We start from the raw sequence: 18,405 nt of genomic DNA, 5'->3' as shown, positions 1-18,405 counted from the left end.
CCAATAAAAGACACTTTTGGGATGCAGTCGTTTGTGACTGACTTTATTTAGACTTGCCAGCGCCGGGCGATAACAAATGGCAGAATTTTAAAATCATCAATTATATTTCATCTTTAGATTGTCTATGAGCTCTGTACCCCTTTTATTGTCTGTACCCAGGGGAGACCCCTCCCACACCCTATCCTTGCTAGGGTCACTGGTTTTAATAACAACAAAAATGATCCTGTATTGAGTACCCAGTGGGAGCCAGCCCTGTGCTAAGTACTTTTTATAAAAAGTAGAGTTTCTAATCCTCACAGTCCACACCTCACAAAACAAAAACAAACCAAAAAAAAAAAACCCAATGAAGTTCAGAGAGGTTAAGTAACTTGCCTAAGGTCACACAGCTAGAAAACGGAGCCAGATTTTCAGTGCAGGTCCAAATAACTCCAAAACCCATGTTGTGGGTTTTGTTGTGGTTATTTATTTTTGCTCCTGCTCACAGAGCTCTATGTGGCATATGTTTTTTAAATTGAGGGGTAACATATAAACACAGAGAAATGCTTACAGTGCACTAGTCTTAAGTGTACATCTTGACAACACTTCACATATGGACACACCCATGTAACCACCACCCAGATCAAGATACATTTTCAGAAAGTTCCTTCCAAGACTGTACTCACTGCTCCCAAGGTACTTACTATTCTGACCACTATCACCCTTGATTAGTTTTGGAGGGGAGGAATTGCGAGGCCTGAGGAGGAGGCGGAGAGAGGCACATTGTTCATAGCAACACATGACAGAGGAGGAGTCCCTCCCCTACCAGTGATGGGGCGAGGCGGGTGGTGCGTCCCAAGGGGAGTGATGGAGGCACGACAGTACTGTCCAGGAAGGTGACAAGACATCACTGAAAGTGTTGTCTGGAAGGGCCCCTCTGACTCAGAGCACGTGTTTTTACTTAGCACTTGTTCTCCTAAATAACAGAAGATGGGAGAATGTGGATAGCAGGCGGCCCGGGTCTGGCCACTTCAGGAAGCACGTGGGCTGGCAATAAGGCTGTCGGGTGATGGGAGTGTGAGTGATGGATGAACCGTCCATACATGTTCAAAGCACTGAAAGTCCGCAGCAGGAGCTGCCAGTTTGCTGACTAGTTACTGTGGTTCAGGCCCCCAAACTGCCAAGTTTGGCATTAGAGGGATGTGACAGTCCAGGGAACCCTTCTAGCTGCTGCCATAGCTCCCTAAATAAGACCCTGGAATGAGCACAATGGTTCTTTGCACAACCAGAAGCAAATTCAGGCTCATAAGCCAAAAGGTCCACATTTCCAGCCCTGTCTCCCCTACTGACTTACAGCACTGGGACCAGGATGCAGAAAGAGAGGTGCCCGAGGAGCAAAATGCAAGGAGCTCTCACCATCAGGTGCTGAGCTTGTGCGAGCAGGACCTGGAGAGTGAGTGCCTCCTTGAGTGAGGCACCCAGGGCACCAAATGAGTTCATGGTAGGAACTTAGTAGATATTGGCTGACCGGCTAAATGACAATTCCCTATCCAGTGTGTTAACTGGAGTACATTAAGCTTTGCTGAGGTCACAGATAAACTCCAAATGTCAGTGGCTTATCCCAGCGAAGGTTTATTTTTGCTCGTGAGTACTCCAATGAAGTTGGGAGGTCTTGTCCCATCTTGGCGCTGCATCCTCTGGCTCTTCCCTACTCAGATGTGTGCCCTGATGCATCCGCATCATTCAGTTGTTTGTTTGAAATGAAGAATTTCAGACACCGCCCCAGAATCGGGATCTGCATCCAACACACCCACATGATCTGTATACACATTGCAGCTTGTGAACCACCATTCTAGACCAGTAGTCTCCAAGGTTACCTTGGAGAGGAGGGGTGGAGAAGGCACACTGGACCTTCATTGCCTCAAACCAGAAATGATGCCACTCGTCTCTTCTGTGCATATTTTGTTGGCCAGAACTACGGGTTCCCTCCTCCCTCTACCCCAAATGACCTTAGGCAAGTCACCTCACCTCTCTCTGGGTCCCACTTCCCCTGCTGTGACATGACAGGGTTGCCCTTTGTGGCTTCTTGGGACCCTTCCAGCCCTGAGGAAGCCCTTGAGTCACATGTGGTTAGCAAAACCCATAGCCATGTGAACATCTGGCCTAGCCTGAGGAGCAAGTTAATTGTTCCCAGTCCCTGTGCATGTCGAGGGGGGAGCACCTTGGTTAGGGGGACTCTGGTTAGGGGCCGCCCCCGTGGGGCTTCCAGTCATGGGATGGCAGGATGTGCTGAGAAGGGAGTGAGTCACCAGCCAGTCATCAGCTTGGGCCCCAGGGTCCCCAGGTGCAGGAAGGGGAGCTCCATCCCTGCTCCTTGCTGCCCAGGGTCCCCTTCTCAGGACAGTAGACCCTCATTCAGAACAAAATCCCGCATAAAAATAATTAACACACACACAAGGAAAGTTGTTTGGGACAAAGGGGAGGGTGGGAGCCCTGGGCTGGGGTTCTGGGCCCTCCCTCTCCCCTCGGCAGCCCCTGAAGCCCTCCTGAGGAGCCCCTTTGAGTTCAAGGAGGGGAGATTGGGACCCAGACGAGGAAGGGATGGACCCAGGGTCACCCAGCATGTTGCCTCACTCCCTCCTCTCCTGGGCTCTGACACTGTCCTTCCTCAGCCCTGGGCTGGAGAAGAGAGCAAGCACCTCCTCCATCCTCCCCTTCTCCCTGCATCTTTCCCTTCTTCTCTTCTCTCGGGGCCTCCCTCAGCTCAAACGCGAGAGCTTCTCAGTGGTACCAGAGGAGACATGGGCCAAATGTGTCCAAGACGCCAGCAGGTTTTGCCTCCATCTCTGGGCCTGTGTCTCCCCAGGTCTATAGTGGGAAGGCTGGCGAGAGATTAGAAATAACTAGCCTTTGTGAAAGGCTTACTACACACCAGGGCTGAATTAAGTCCTCGTAGCAACCCTCTAAGGGATGCATGATTATTATCCTCATTTCACAGATGGGGAAGCCGAGGTATCAAGAAATTGAATAGCTTGTCCAAGGTCACATAACAGGTAGGAGGCAGAGCTGGGATTTAAACCCAGGCAGTTGGCCCCCCAGGCAGTTGGCCCCTGAGTCTGTGCTCTTACCCACTGTGCCATACTGCCTCCTAAGAGATGGCCTGGAGGAAGCACCTTCCAGTCCCTACCGTCTGGGATTCAGATGGTGGGCTGGAAGTGGTTCAGAGGGAAGGAGGAGACCTGGTCACATCTGGCTCCGTCACTTGCTGTGTGACCATGGGCGAGGCACTTCACCTCTCTGGGCCTCAGTTTCCGAGCAGGATGGCTGTGAGAATTAAAGGGCTGGGGTCGAGTTGCATTCAGGACCCCTGCTCTGATGATTGATGGTCCTTCAGTCTCCACCCACAGCCCCTTCATTGCAGCCACACACTCTGGGTGGGGAGAGGTGGTGGCCACGATTGAGACTTCCCTTCCATCTCCAAGTGCCTGGCTCTGTCTGCAGAAGAAGTTGTTTCCCTAACCTCCCAACCGCTCGGAAAGGACAGACAGGGTCTGTTCCGGCCACACCCTCCCTCTGGGCTCAGAGCCCAAGACCTGTCCCCTTAGAGGCCAATTTCTCCTCAGACACCCGTGTGGGCCTATGGGCTGCCCAGGCTGCAGTGAGGGGCTTCCAGGATCCTAAGTGGGACAAGTGGGACAGAGAGGCCCCAGTGCCCCATCCCAGAAGCCCTCCCAGTCCCACCAGCGCCACTAGCCCCACAGCAAAACACTTCATTACTGGAAGCCCAGCCAGGCAGAGGGGGTGGAGGTGGCCATGTTGGAGGAAACCGCGCAGGGCCAGCCAAACCTCGGCCCTCGAAGCCAGCAGCCCATGGACTGACCATGCAGGGCTGGCTCACTGGGGTGTTTACGGAAACGTTGGCCCTGAGGTCGGCCCAGCTGCTGGCCTAGGATCCCCTGAGGCACCCCCAGGCCTCAGAGTGCCAGCTTGGCAGGGGACATCAAAGGCTGCAGCTGAGGCCTTGTTTGCCTCCACAGCCCACCTGGGGAGTAGAAAGCTGAGGAGCCCGGGGGTCAGCAAGTGGTGGAGACGGGCAAGGTCTTCAGACCAGGCCCCTCCTGGACACAGCTGGAAAGTGGCATCAACTCGAGAGAGGCATGGAGTGAGTCACAGGGATTCAACTCCTGGCTGTGGCCCTCACTGGCTATAATGCTCAGGGTAGTTTGCTTAACTTTTCTGCGTCTCAGTTTGCCTATCTGTAAAATGGGGGTGATGACCAGAGTACATACTTGACAGGGACAAGGACATGATTTCATGTTTGTAAGGTGCTTAGAACAGTTGCTATCACACACTTAGTGTCGTAAGTGTTTGCTTCAGTAATCTTTTGAACTTACGTATGTGCGGAGTCTCCAGACGGTGATTGAGGAGCTAAGGTTATGGAGAGAAATCAGATTTAGATCCTGCCCAGGTGCTTCAAGGTCAAGGTGAGGGGTGGAGGTTGGAGAGTTAGGGGTGATAGACCTAATTACAGCCACAGTGGCAACCAATGTGTGAACATCTCCCTCCCTGGTCTCCGTTTCTAAGAACTGTGGCCACATGAATCCATTCACGGCTCCATCCCCACGCCCAGCACAGAGACCAGCTCCAGATGGGCTCCTAAACCTGGTGTGCTATGAGAAGAACACCTGGTACCTTCTGAGCTCTGACCGTGTTGCCAGTACTGAGCCCAGAGTTTAATTCGCACGGCCCCCTCCAGTCCCTCAGCACAGCGCCCCAAATGGAGAAGGTTGGATCATTCTTTCTGTGTCCAAAGAAGTAAACTGAGGCCGAGAGAGGCTGCCCAACCTCCCACAGCTGGTAAGTCGCAGATCTGGGACTGAACTCACATCTAAGTTCAAAACCTGCCTTTTAGATGCCAAGCCACCTTTTGTCTTCGTCAAATGCCGGCCTGGTATCAAATTACACAACTACCCTGGGGTCGGGGAGTTCAGAGTCGTGCCCAGCCAGGCCTGAGAAGATCTAGAAGGATCTCAGGGGAAGGAGGACATTTTAGGCGGAGGGGCCCACCTGTGGAAAGGCAGAGAGGCAGGGCCAGCCCTCTGCATTAGTCTCCTCGGATAGCCTTGAATGCCGGGAAATGTTTAGCTCATCCTGCAGAGGGGGGGAGTGAATGTCCTGAGTAGGAGGCTCCCATGTGGCCAGGATGAGGGATGAATTACAAAAGAAGAGGCCAGGAAGAAAACAAATTTGTACAAATAAAGTTCAGCATCCTCACTGAGCTGTCTCCTCCAGATTGAAATTTACTTGCCCCAGGTTCCACCTCATCCAGAGCAGGGTGTGCACCTTGGGGCCCAGGGCCTGGGCATGGAGCATCCAGGCGTAGGGTCCTTGGAGCCCAGAAACATGCCTTCCTCCCCATGCCACCACCGCAGCCCCAGCCCCTGCAATGACTTCCTTTTGGGTTAACCCTCATTTAATAGTGGCTGCCAGCAGAGGGAGGAGGCACAGAGGTAAAGGTGATTGGGATCAAGGGCCCACAAGGCCCTCGGCAGCCAAGCCTTCAGCCCCAAGCCCACCTGGGATTCAGACAACTAAGGGTTCAGATCTTGGACCTACCGTATACTTGGGCTGTGACCCTGACCTGATGTCTTGAGGTCTTCCTCATTCATAACATAGACAATAATGCATAAGAAAGCTGTTGTGAGGACGATCAAGATCTTGAATGTGACTCGTGAAGCACAGGGCTGGTCCAGAATGAGCACTTAATAAATATGAGCTCAATGTCATTATTATCACAGCCTGAAGGCAGAAGCCACTCTCTGGCCTGGGAAGAACTCAGAAACTGCCTGCTGTGGCTTGAGGGGCCCCTCCCCCTGCCCCCAGGTCCCTGGGACCTGACTTAGCTCAGGGGGCTCGGTCTCAGAGCCATCTGCCTGCTCCATCGCATGGGTTGTAGGGTTACACTGTCTTGGTCTATACACCCCTTTGGCCCTCCCCAGCCATCCATTCTTGGACAAGTTACTTAATATTGAAACTGAAGTGCCTCAGTCTCCTCATTTGCAAAATGGACTTAATCCTAGTTTCTGCCTCACAGGATCATTGCAAAGATAGGAAGAGAGATGGCATTATAAATGCTTCGCACAGTGCCCTGCACCTGGTAAGCATTCGGTAAATATTAGCTATCATTGTTTCCATGCTGCAGGATAGAACAGGGGGATAGGGTATAGCTTAAGTGCACAGGATCCTGGGTTCAACACCCAAAACCTCCTCTAAATAAACCTAGTTATCAACCCCCTAAAGAAAAAACTAAAAAAAAAAAAAAAAAAAAAGAACAGAGACTATAGGACAAGGAAAATACTAGAAATTCATAGTAATGAAATACTGTTAGAAGGAGATAAAAAATAAAAAAGAATACAATACACACAGGTGGAGGAAGTGATGGAGGTGGTCGAGAGAGATGGGGCCCTGGCTGGGAACCACCCCCCCCCCCCCCCGCCCAGCCATCAATAATACCAACAGTAACTGCATTTCCCGAAGAATGAGCCATGTGCTAGGCACTGTGCTGATGTACTTGGCACAAAATACCTCATTTCCTTTCCGGGACCACCCTGGGAGGTGGGGCTGGGACTAGGGTCCAGGTGTGGCGGTAACCAGGATGCACAATTTAAGGAGGCGCTCACCCTCGGGATCCCACAAGTGCAGGGTCAGCAACCGAGAGCCAGCACCTCCTTAAATGCTGTGCCCTGGTCTCCTGGCTTGCCTCACCCTAGCCTCGGATCTGTGTGAGGTTGGGATAATAAGTGTCCCCATGTGATAGATGTGAAAACTAAGGCTTCCCCAGACTGGGCAACTGTCCGATGTCACACAGGAAGGAAGAGGTGAAGAGGCAGACCCCAGGTTTCTTTGATTTTGAAGCTTGGAACTCTGTTTATCCTGAGGAGCTGCCTCCCAACCTGAGGAAGGAAGGTTCCCAGTCCATCTCCCCAGTAGCCCCAGCAACCCGGAGAGCTACCTAGAACCCGCCTCCTCTGGCTGGAGCAACTGGGAACGCTGGCCTGCAGGGTGGAGGCCTAGAGATTCCGCTCCACATTCCTAGGGGTTAAGTCTGGGGACCTAGGCTTCCGGCATCAGCCATCACGTTCCCCAGAAGGAATCTCTACTCATAACAAACCCCAAAGGTCACTCGTCTGGGAAGGAGCTTTCTGTCTCCACCCCAGGGTGGAAGAGAGGGCCCCAGCCTTTATGGAGACCACCTGGGTTCCCAGATGGGGATGCCCTGCTTCTGGTCAGCCTCCCAGTCTCCTCTGTGGATGGTACCTGGGTGGGATAGGTGGACAGAGAAGATGAAAGAACATCCAATCAAAGGACCCCCTAGAGAGATCTAGGGCAGTGAATGTGTGGACTCTGGACTCAGCCCTGTCTGAACTCAAATTCCTTTCACTGTCTCCTAGCTGTGTGGCCTTGGGCAAGTTACTTTCCCTCTCTATGCCTCAGTTTCGTCTTCTGTAAAATGGGGATAATGCTAATACCTAATACTTAGGGTTGCTATGAGGATTAAGTGAGAGTCATTCATTCACCAACTATCTGTTAAAGGTCTACAAGGTTCCAGGCAGTGAGTGATACAGCAGCAAGTGCAAGAGACAAAACTCTCTACCTTCAAGCTTCTAAAGAGAAAATAGCATGATGAAAATGATTTACTTTAGAAAATGCTGGCACCAAGGAAATGAAGCAAATAATAAAATGTTAACAGTTGTTAAATCTAGGTGATGGGCCAACGGCAAATGAATGTTCATTGTTTTCTAGGCTTTTATGAATGTTTTAAAAAAATTTTATAAATACAAGAAAGGAAATAAATACAAAAGTAAAGAAAGAAAACAAGAAAAAGAGAAGCGAGATAGAAAAATAGAATGAAACAAGGAAGGGAGGGAGGGAGAGAGACATCTCTGCCCTTCTGAAACTTACAACCAAGTGGCAGAAATAGACAACAAAGAAATAAGTAAAACATGCTGCATCAGTGGTGCTAAGTCCTTTGAGAAAAAAGAAAGAAGAGGGATCAGGAATAGGCAGCGTGGTGGGGGAAGTTCCATTTTAAACCAAATGGTCAGGGAAGGCCACCCAGGGAAGGTGACATCTGAGAGGAGAGTTTCTCCTGGTTTCCAGGCCTGGGCGCTCCCAGTGTTCACCTCCAACTTCTACCCAGTGAAAGAGTCATGATAATAGCCCAGAATCCAAGAGTCTTAGGGCTGTGGAATTTAAAATTATGCATAGCAGGTAAAAATCTCAGTTCAAAAGTCTGACAGGCAAGAAAGGTAATCTATTTTGAATTAATTTTTATGATGATACCCTACTTCCTATGTGGGCAGAAAATTAATCTTAATCAATTTTGTTTGCTCCCCATACCCCATCACACACACACACACACACACATACATCTTTCCTGTGGCTGGGTCTCGCTGGGAGGTTGTTTCAGGCCCTTTTGGCTTCAACATACCACATGACCATTTCATCACTCGAGCCTTTCCCCACTCTCTACTTTTGGACTCTTCAAAGCTCTCTGGGGTCATGCTGACCCACAAAATTCAAAACATCCTCGGTCATAGCTTTTTGTCTGGCTCTCTTCCTAGATTTTTTATTTGGGAGGAAGGAGAGAGGGGAGAGGGGAGCCGTGCATCAGTCAGGTTAGGGTGCAGTAACAACCACCCCCAATCTTGTTCCTCAGCCACTCATGCCATGTGTCCACTCAGGTCCGCCAAGGCCCTACTCTGTGTCTCCTCACTCCAGGACCCAGGCTGATTAAACAGCCATCACCCCAAATGTTGTACAGCAGAGGGACAGAAAGGCATCAAATTCTTCCTTTCTCTGATTCAAGAGGTGTTCACTGTGCCCCAAGTCCCTTCAGGAATGGTCTTTTTTGGGAGGAAAGTATGCTTTTGAGATCCAAAAAACTTGCTCTCTGCTTTTACTGAAATGTACCTTCCCTGGGTCTGTAGATGCTACACAGTCTACCTGCCTGAATAGGGACCAGGAAACACAAAAGAGGGAAGAAACACACACAGTCTTAGATTCCTAGATTTTTGCATATTGTACAATCTTAGATTGAAATCTGACAAAATGGGATCTGAGAATCTTACAGTCACAGACTTTCAAAACTGTAAGTTCTTTGAATCCAGTATCATTTTTTCATGCAGGAATTGCCTCTCACTCCTTCTTCACAGATAACTGCCAGCCTTTGCTGGTACCCTCACAGCCAGGGAGCGCGTCACATCCACATTCTCCATCATGGCTCAAATCGTTCAAACGTTCTGCTTTTTAAAGTAGCCACACTTTCTCTCTCTCAGGCCCTTCCACTCCAGGTCCCAGGGATTTTCCTGGGAGAGCAAGGGTGCAGCCACCACCAGCACAGCCAGCTGGAAGTCATGAATGACTTCATGGATCCCTGAACCGCCCTGGGAGCCAGATCTATGACTCCTCTGATGCCTGAAGCACCACGATAATAGTCTGCGGGTCTCTGTTAGGGAGGCTTATAAATAGTAGAAAGAATGAAGGCTTGGACTCAGGCCTAGGTTCAAACGCTGACATTTGGACGCTGCCTGTAGGCAAGTCTTATCACCTCTTGGAGCCATGGTTTTCCCATCTGTCTGATAGGAGTAACAACAGTAGCAGCAATAATAATACGTCCTATGCAGGACTACTTTGTGACTCCAATGGCATAATGTGTCACAACACCTGGCACAATGTCTGGCACATAATGGTTGCTCAGTTAGACCTGGGTTCAAATCCAGGCAGGCAGAGAATCAGGCAACTGTAGATTCATAACACACGGTGGCTCCACCTGAGGAATCTGGGTTCTTAGAACCACCTGGGGACTCTTAGCATATGGCATCTCAGTTGCATCAGGCCTTGGGGCCTGGGGTGGGGTTGTTCAGGTTGCTTCTCCCTCCTCTCTTTGGGGAGGGGAATTTGCAAGGCCATAAGAAGCCAGGCTTTAGCATCTCATTGCCACAACTTCCTAGCCTGGTCCCCTGGACAAGTGAGCCCATCGCTCTGAACCTAAACGTTTGCACCCACAAAATGGGGGGGAAAATTAATTCCTTCCACATAGGGGAGGAGGAAATGAAATAATTGATACAAAGTGTTAAGCAGAAGACCTTGGACCCTGTCAGTGCTCTTTAAATGCTGGCTGCCCTCGTCATTGCTGGAGGGAAGGGTCTACATCCAGATTCCGTCACCAACCCCTCCCCATCCTGCATGTCCATGGGCACTCCTGGAAGAGCCTTCTTTTCCCCAGAGCAGATGTACGGGGTGGAAGCCGGCCCTGGCGGGTGGGTCCTGGCCCTGACTCCTTCTCCAGCCCGGCCAATCTCCGTTTGCCAAGCTTCAGTCTTTCCACCTAGACAATGAGCACAATCAGCTCCCCGCCTCCATCACACAGAACTGTAACAGATCTCAGCGGAGGAGGAGGCAGTAGATCATTGTGCTTCAACAGTCAGACTCCACGGGCACCCAGGACTGCGTTCAAATCCCAGTTCTGGCCTCCTCTCATTTTGTGGCCTTGAAAATGCCACCGATCTAAGGCTTGGGGTGCAGAGGCTTTCAAATGAGATAACACTGGCTCCTACCTCATAGGAAGGATGAAGTGGGACCAGGTATACAAAGTACTCAGCTCTATGCCTGGGACTTGGAAGGGCTCAATTACAAGTAGCAATTATTATGATCATAAGTAGTCTCAAGATTTTGGAAAGTACAGAGAGGGCCACATAGCAAAATGTTCTTAGATCAGCCTCCAAGAGATACAGAAGAGGAGAGTTCCACCTGCACCTTGAGACCCTCTGAGTCCCCTGATCCTCCTGCTCCAAATAGCTCTTCCAGAGCTCACTTCTGATACCTTCTTCCTAGAACTGGAACCACGTGGGAGGTAGCATGGTGCAGGAGAGTCTGGAGTTCCGAGTTCTAGTCCAGCTTCCACTGCTCTCTGGCTGTGTGACTCTAGGCAAATATATCACTGTCTCTGAGCCTCCCTAACAATTGCATGTGGCAATGGGACTGCAGGCTCTACCCTAAGGGCCTATTTGCCTATGACATTCACTGACTCCTTCCTCACACCGGCCAGTGGCCATGCAGGGAGGGTGGGGCTCCCTTGCGGGTTCAGGGTCAGGGTCACTGCTCTGTGTGGAATCTGGTCTCTGCTGCCCAGAACCACCTCTCCTGATGCCTGGAATTCCGCCATTCGTGACTCATGCCTTTGGGAAATCATTGCCCTCACCCCACTGAGTAATATCAATAACAGTCCCTCGCGGCTGTTCTTCGCTAATATTCCTGGATCTCATTTGGTCTCAGCGCACTGCTGTGAAGTAGGCAGGGACCATAAGGAAAGTGAGACTCAGCTGCAGAACACGATGTGCCCAAAGCGACACAGCAAGTTAGTGATCGAGTCCGACATCCCATCTCCTGGCTTCTTGGTCAGCGCCTTTCCCTCTCAAAAACTTTAAAAATGCTGCCGCCAATATGTGTGCACCCGTGTTCACAGCAGCATCATTCACAACAACCAAAAGGTGCAAGCAAACACAGGCACCCATTGACAGATAATGGATAAGCCAAATGTGGTCCATACACACAGTAGAATATTATTTAGCCTTTAAAAAGGACATTCTGACACAGGCTACAACATGGATAAGCTCAGAGGACATGATGCTGAGTGAAATAAGCCAGTCACAGAAGGACCAATACTGCATGATTCCACTTATATGAAGTACCTAGAGCAGTCAAATCAGAGAAAGAGAAGGTAGGAGGGTGATTGCCAGGGGCTGGGAGGATGAGGACGGATGGGGAGTTAGTGCTTAATGGGCACAGAGTTTGAGTTTCACAAGATGAAAGTTCTGGAGATGGATGGTGGTGACAGTAGCTCAGCAATGTGAATGTACTTAATACCACTAAACTGTACACTTAACAATGGTCAAGATGGCAAATTTTATGTTACGTGTATTTGGCAAAACTTAAAAATTAAAAAAAATCCTGCTTTTTAGAGGAAGATAAGTCCTAATATTTTGAAGGTCATGTAACTTAGTTCACCATGATTTGTATCAGTCAGATAATCTAGGTCACACGGCTGTAACAAAAAAAAAACCCCAAATCTCACTCTCGAATCAAGCAATTAACCACTGCCCCATACTGCCTCCCACCCTAAACCCTGTATCCCCCAGAACATTCTTCTTTATAGTTGGTCCTAAACCTCTTCTTCCTCTGTCTGCACCCCAGGCTCAAGATAAGGCAATAGCATCACTCAGATTCACCTTTGACTGACTGTGTGGCTGTGGGCAAGCCAGTTAACCTCTCTGAGCCTCAGTTTACTGACCTAGGAAATGGGACAATCACAGAATGTACCTCAAGGGGAGAGTTCAAGAAGCACAGAAAGCATTTAGCATGGCCTAAGTTACGCAGTCAGCCTGTGGGGATATTTAAGCCTCATGCAGAGTTTGGCACCCAGGCAGGAATGGGGTAGGCCTTAGCCTCCTGCCAGCCAGGCCCTCAGTTTGAACAGTCCCAGGAGAAACACCTTCTGCCTGCCAGCTCTGCGTCAGGGCCAGGGAATGGGCGGGACTGGAGCCGGCGGCTGCAGAGACAGCCATCTCACGCCTGAAATACTTTTCTCCCCAGTAATCTGTTTTCAATCTCTCATTGCCTTTTTTCTTTTTCTTTCTCCTTTTTTCAGACCCATCCTGCCAAGGAACAAGCACATACGTGTGCATCAGCTCCCAGCACAGCCAACATCCCACCCTTGGGGAACTTCCGCTTTAAATACGGGGGTGCAGGACCCTTCACTAGATCACGTGTGCTCCAGCCTCCACACCTCTACACAGGCTGGTTCTCCTCCCTGCGGGCGGTACCCTACGCCCGGGGTCTATTCTGATCCTGTTCCTCATCTGTCAAGGCTCGGCCACAGGGCCCTCTCCTGCAGTGACCCCCTGCTCGCTGCGCCTCCCCTGTTAACAGGACCCCTCTACTCTCCCCAGGTCTGGGCACATCTTGAATTCTTCTCTCCGCCTGTTATTTAACATCTTTGAGGGCAGGGACAGTGTCATCCACTTCTCTGCCAAGTCTGAGACCCATTTTGCCGATGAGAAAATGGAGGTCCTGAGAGCAGAAGTGAGTGGTCCCACCACTGGGGAATCAGGACCCCTTTCCCTGAGGTCCCTGCTCTCACTAAGCCTCCCTGCTGGGCTGAGGACACAGTAGGCACATGCCTAACTGTGCATCTGCGGGGGGTGGGCAAGTGTGGCGAGACTGGCAAGCTCTTCTCTGAACCCGTTTCCTCCTCTTCCTGGACACACAGCTGGTCTACATCGCCCAGCTGCCCTCGCAAGGGAAGCAAGGCCTTTTTGGTAGACTGTTTTCACACCTCTTTGCAATGTGACATTGCTCTGGCTCCCCTGTTCAAGGCATGGGTTCTATTTCCCTCAAATATGGGTTGGCCTCCTGTCTCCCTTTGGTCACCAGAATGTGGTGGAAGGAATTTTGTGCTAGTCCTGAGTGAGACTTCAAGAAGCCCTGCTGTTCCTCTCCGTCCCTGTCTCTGTCTCTCTCTGTCTCTGCCTCTCTCTGCTTCCCGGAGAACCGGAGGGCACGTGGCATGGAGCCACGTGGCCTCGACCAGCTTTTAGATAACAGACAGTTCTACTGATGCTTTAAGTCACAAACACGTTCTCCACTCAAATTTTAAATGTCCAGTCAAGAGACTCGTGGAAACTGCTAACTTGATTTGGGTTTAGACATCCCCTCGCTTCCTGTCCACAGTGAGAGAGGTGAACGCAAGGTGGGGCTGGGTGCAGGGGGCTCATTCTCCAGTTCTCCTCCCCTCCCCCACAGGAGGGGCCGAGGGGGCTGGGCGGCGATGGCAGCGCTGTTGTCAGCTCCATGGAGACAGTCATCTCTGTGGGGATGCCCCCTCCTCCTGGGGGCCCCCTGCCCCTCCTCCTGGGAGTCCAGCATTTAACGCCAGCTTCTTGCCTCTCCAGGAGGTCCTATTGGACTGGACCCAAGATGACTTCCTGCCAGTCACCACCCCCACAGCCCCCATCTGATCCAGAAACCCTCCCAGGTCCCCCAGCCAGACATGCAGAAGTGCCACCTCTGTTTCACTGTCTCAGGCAGGAGTCCCTTGGCTGGGAGCTGCCACTCCTCCTGGACAGCAACTCAGCCAGCCCCCTCCTTTATCTTCTGAGTCCCTGAGGAGTGAGGATGGGAGGCAAGGGAGACAGGTCCCGGTCCACTTCCTTTGTTAGTCTCTTGTACATGTCACTTCTTTCCTCTCTGTCTTCTATTTAACATTTTGATATATTTAAACAAATGAGAACGTCCCTTCTATGCTGTTCTTCCCTTGGTGTTTTATTACCCATTATCTCTTGAAAATTCTTTCTCACCTTTCCTCATAGACACCTCACTTTTTAAATGTTTTCATTGCAGTAAAATACACATAATATCAACTCTACCATTTTACCCATTTTTAAGTCTACAGTTAGGTGGTTTTAAGTATGTGCACGTGGTTGTTCAACCATCACCACCATCCATCTCCAGAACGCTTCCCATCTTCCGAAACTGACTCTTGTACCATTAAGCAGCAACTCCCCATTCCTCCTCCTGCCTGTCCCTGCAACCATCATTCCACTGTCTCTATGAATCTGACCCCTCTAGGTACCTCTTTTAAGTGGAATCATAGTATATTGCTCCTTTTGTGACTGGCTTCTTTCACTTGACATAATGTCCTCCAAGTGTATCCATGTGGGAGCATGTGCCAGAATTTCCTTCCTTTTTAAGGTTGAATAATATCCCCTTCCATGTGTATACCACAGTTTGTTTATCCATTCATCAATCCATGGACACCTACGTTACTCCCACCTTTTGGCTACTGTGAATAATGCTGCTATGAATGTGGGTGTACAAATGTCTGTTCAAGACCCTGCTTTCAGTTCTTCAGAGTACACACCCAGAAGAAGAATTGCTGGGTGACATGGTAATTCTATTTTTAATGTTTTCAGGACCTGCCATACTGTTTTCCATAGCGGCTCCACTACTTTATCACCACCGTATAGTCCTACCAGCTGTGTACAATGATTCCAATCCCTCCACATCATCGCCAACACTAGTCATTTTTGGTTTTTGATAATAGCCACTCTAATGGGTGTGAGATAGCATGTTTTCAATTGTTTGCTGTGATAAAAACTGCAGTGGATAACCTGGTTCATACATCATTTCATACGTGTGAAAATGTAGCTGTAGTTTTAATTCCTAGCAATGGAATTGCTGGATCAAAGGATATATACATTTGGGGGGGAACTGCTTATGGAAGCCTAAAATCTACACAAAGCTGATCACAGATCCCAAGTGTTTGGCTTGGTGAACTTTCACGAAGTGATCACACTCTTGAAACCAGTGACAGATCAACAGAATATTGTCAGCCCCACAGGGGCCCCATCGTGGCCTACAAAGAGTAGACATCCTTCTGACTTCCAGTATCACAGGTTGGTTCTGCCTTTTTTGAGCTTTGTGTAAGGGGAATCCCACCATAGGTACTATTGTTTGTGCGGCTTCTTTTTGAGTTTCATCCACACTGCTGCAGGAGCTGTTCACTCCTTCTCACTATAGGGTTTCCATTTGAATATACCACAATTTATTTATCCATTGTGCCATTAATGGGCATTCGGGTAGTTCCTAGTTTGGGGATATTTCAAATAGTGCTGCTATGGAAATTCCTAGTACAATGCTGTCCAATAAAATACACTGGGATCTGTACAAAAGAATTGAAAGAAGGGACTCTAAGAGGTATTCATACACGAATGTTTATGGCAGCATTATTCACAACCACCGAAAGGTGGAAACAAGCCCAATGTCCATCACCTGAGGAGAGGATAAAGCAAACATAAAAACAGTGGACCATCATTCAGTCTTTACAAGGAATGAAATTCTGAAACAGGCTACAACGTGGATGAAACTTGAAGACATTATACTGAGTGAAATAAGCCAGACACAAAAGGACAAATATTGTATGATTCCGTGTATGTAAAATACCTGAGTAGTCAAATTCGTAGAGACAGAAAGCAGAACGGTGGTTCCCTGGGCCTGGGGCGAGGCAGGAACCAGGAGTTATTGTTTAATGGGTGCAGGGTTCCATTTGGGCTAGTGAAAAATTTCTCGAGATGGTTGGTGGTGATGGTTGCACAACAATGTGAGTGGACTTAATGCCACTGAGCTCTAAAATAATAAATGTGATGTTATGTGCATTTTACCACAATAAAAAATATGAGCCACAAATGCAAACCACGTATGTAATTTAAATTTTTTAGCAGACACATTTTAAAAGTAAAAAGAAACAGGTAGGGTTTAAAAAAATTATTTAACCCAACTATCAAAGTGCCTGCTTGTTGCTGATTTAACACAGGTTTCTCTGATTAAGAGTGAAGTTAAGCATCTTGTTATGTTACAATCATTGTGTTTCCTTTTCTGTGAACCATTGGCTCGCCTCATTTGAAGGCTGTGTTTTATATTTCTCTGCATACTTCATGCTCCCCAGACTCCACCGGAACTTGGGACTAAGTGAACGCTCAGGTGATTTCTGAATCATGTGTCCGTGGTAGCAGGGTTATTCCCAGCACTGAGGATTCTGTCTGCCAGAGTCTGGGAAGCAGGGTTGATCTTTGAGAGCACACCACCCTCTGCTGGCAAAGCTGACTTTCTCTACCTCAACTTGGACCAGAAGAGGAGGCCAGGTAGCTGGGAACTCAGGAGGCTGCCTCTGGAGTCTGGGTCTGATGGCACTTCTACCATTTACTGCTGTGTGGCTTTGGGTAAGTAAATTCACCTCTCTGGGCTCTACAACTCCTTATCTGTAAAATGGAATTAATAACCATGCCTCTCACAGGCTTGGAGGAATAATCAGGTGGTGGGATATGAAGGTGCTTTAACACAAGGCGTGGCACAAAACAAGGCTACATAAATAATAGCTGGGGTTCTTCTTTTTTTTTTTTTTGTAGCTGGAATTCTTGACATTTAGAAAGATTTGGGTGGAAGAGAGAAAGGATGGCCTGGAGTAAAAGAGGCAGCAGGTGTACCTGGATGTGCGTATGTCCACCCTGGCCCACCCAGCTTCCAGACCTCAACTTCCTCTTCTGTGGAATGGACGCCTCACTTCACTGCAAGGACAGGACATGCAGCCACGCCTGGGACTCTCACATCATATGACCCCACGCCTGACCTGCACCGGGCCCCAGCCTCCCCCAACATTATTGGGCTGGGCACACAGAGCAAATCTAGGTTTAATACCCACCAATGCATTTGGACTCTCCTAGCCTGGACTCTCCCTCCCAGGGACCGGCAGACACCCTGGCAGGGGCCATCTGGAGACATTTCTCCCCAAGAAGCACCCCGTTGGAGGGTACCCCTCTGATTGCATCTCCCGAGTGACAGCTTCCTGGGAGTGTGGGCTGAGGGCAGTTTTATGTGAGCCGGTCTGGTCCACCTGCCACAGGGCCCTGTCTTCTTATCTAACATTCAACTGCTGCCTAACTGACAGTTACACTCAAGTCCTTCCTCTGCTCTAAAACCTCCCATGGCTCCCCATTGCCTGATTCCTTGCCCTGACATTCAAGGTCACCCATGGCCTAAGTTGGATCTATCTGTGGAGGGCACCCCTAGGCCTCATGAGAAGCATTTGCGAAAATCCTGCCTTCAAGATTGAACTAAATGCCACTTCATTCACTCCTCTATCACCCATTCATTTGTTTAACACAATTTATTAAACGCATTATTTATTTATTAATACATCTTTGTTACCCACTAAGTGAAAATGTTATTTTAGGCACTAGAGTAGAAAGAGACAGTGGTCTTAACCAATTGCAATGAAAATGTCTTCATTTTGCAAGATTTATCAAACATGCAATAAACTGCATTGCAGAGCCCCTCCAAAGGTTTTGGAGGCAGATAAAAATCCACCTCTGTGTCCAGCCATGCGGGGCCAGAGCAGGAAGACTTCCTTCACATTGCTTTCTTCCTCCTTCTTCCTTCAAGCTCCAAGATCTTGACTTCTGGCTCTGCCACCAGCCAGCTGTGTGCCCTTAGAAGGTCATTTTCTCAAGTCTCAGATTATTTATATCAAGTGGTAATAATGATGCCTGCCTCCAGAGAGTTACTGCAGGCATTACGTTAGATTGTGTAAAAGCGCCTGCACGTGGCCAGTACTCCTTGGGAGGCAACCATCATTAGCAGCAGCAGAAGCAGCTGATGTCAACAAGGTTGGCCCCCAGCTCCTCGAGGGATCCAGAGGTTTGCTCTCTTTGCCCGCTAGAAGGCACCAGAGATCACAAACTTGACCTCAGTTCTCTGCACCCTGGCGAAGCAGGCTTCTGGAGCTCCCTAAAGGTAAGATTGAGGGGTTTCCAA

The 18,405-nt window shown here is 49.3% G+C and overlaps 1 long non-coding RNA gene across 1 annotated transcript in view; it reads left to right on the top strand.

The window, feature by feature from the left end:
- LOC140687297 (uncharacterized) overlaps window positions 1–17,707 on the top strand; it is a 39,659-nt gene extending 21,952 nt beyond the window's left edge. The window contains exons 2-3 of the long non-coding RNA XR_012061498.1: window positions 16,541–16,814; window positions 17,001–17,707. This is a non-coding gene — a long non-coding RNA (uncharacterized lncRNA). The remainder of the gene's footprint in view (window positions 1–16,540; window positions 16,815–17,000) is intronic.
- Window positions 17,708–18,405: the final 698 nt, after the last annotated feature.

This window comes from Vicugna pacos, chromosome 19 (assembly GCF_048564905.1).
Source record: "Vicugna pacos chromosome 19, VicPac4, whole genome shotgun sequence".
Lineage (NCBI taxonomy): Eukaryota > Metazoa > Chordata > Mammalia > Artiodactyla > Camelidae > Vicugna > Vicugna pacos.
The sequence above is the reverse complement of the archived record's forward strand: the minus strand, read 5'-3'. Positions and strand labels throughout refer to the sequence as shown.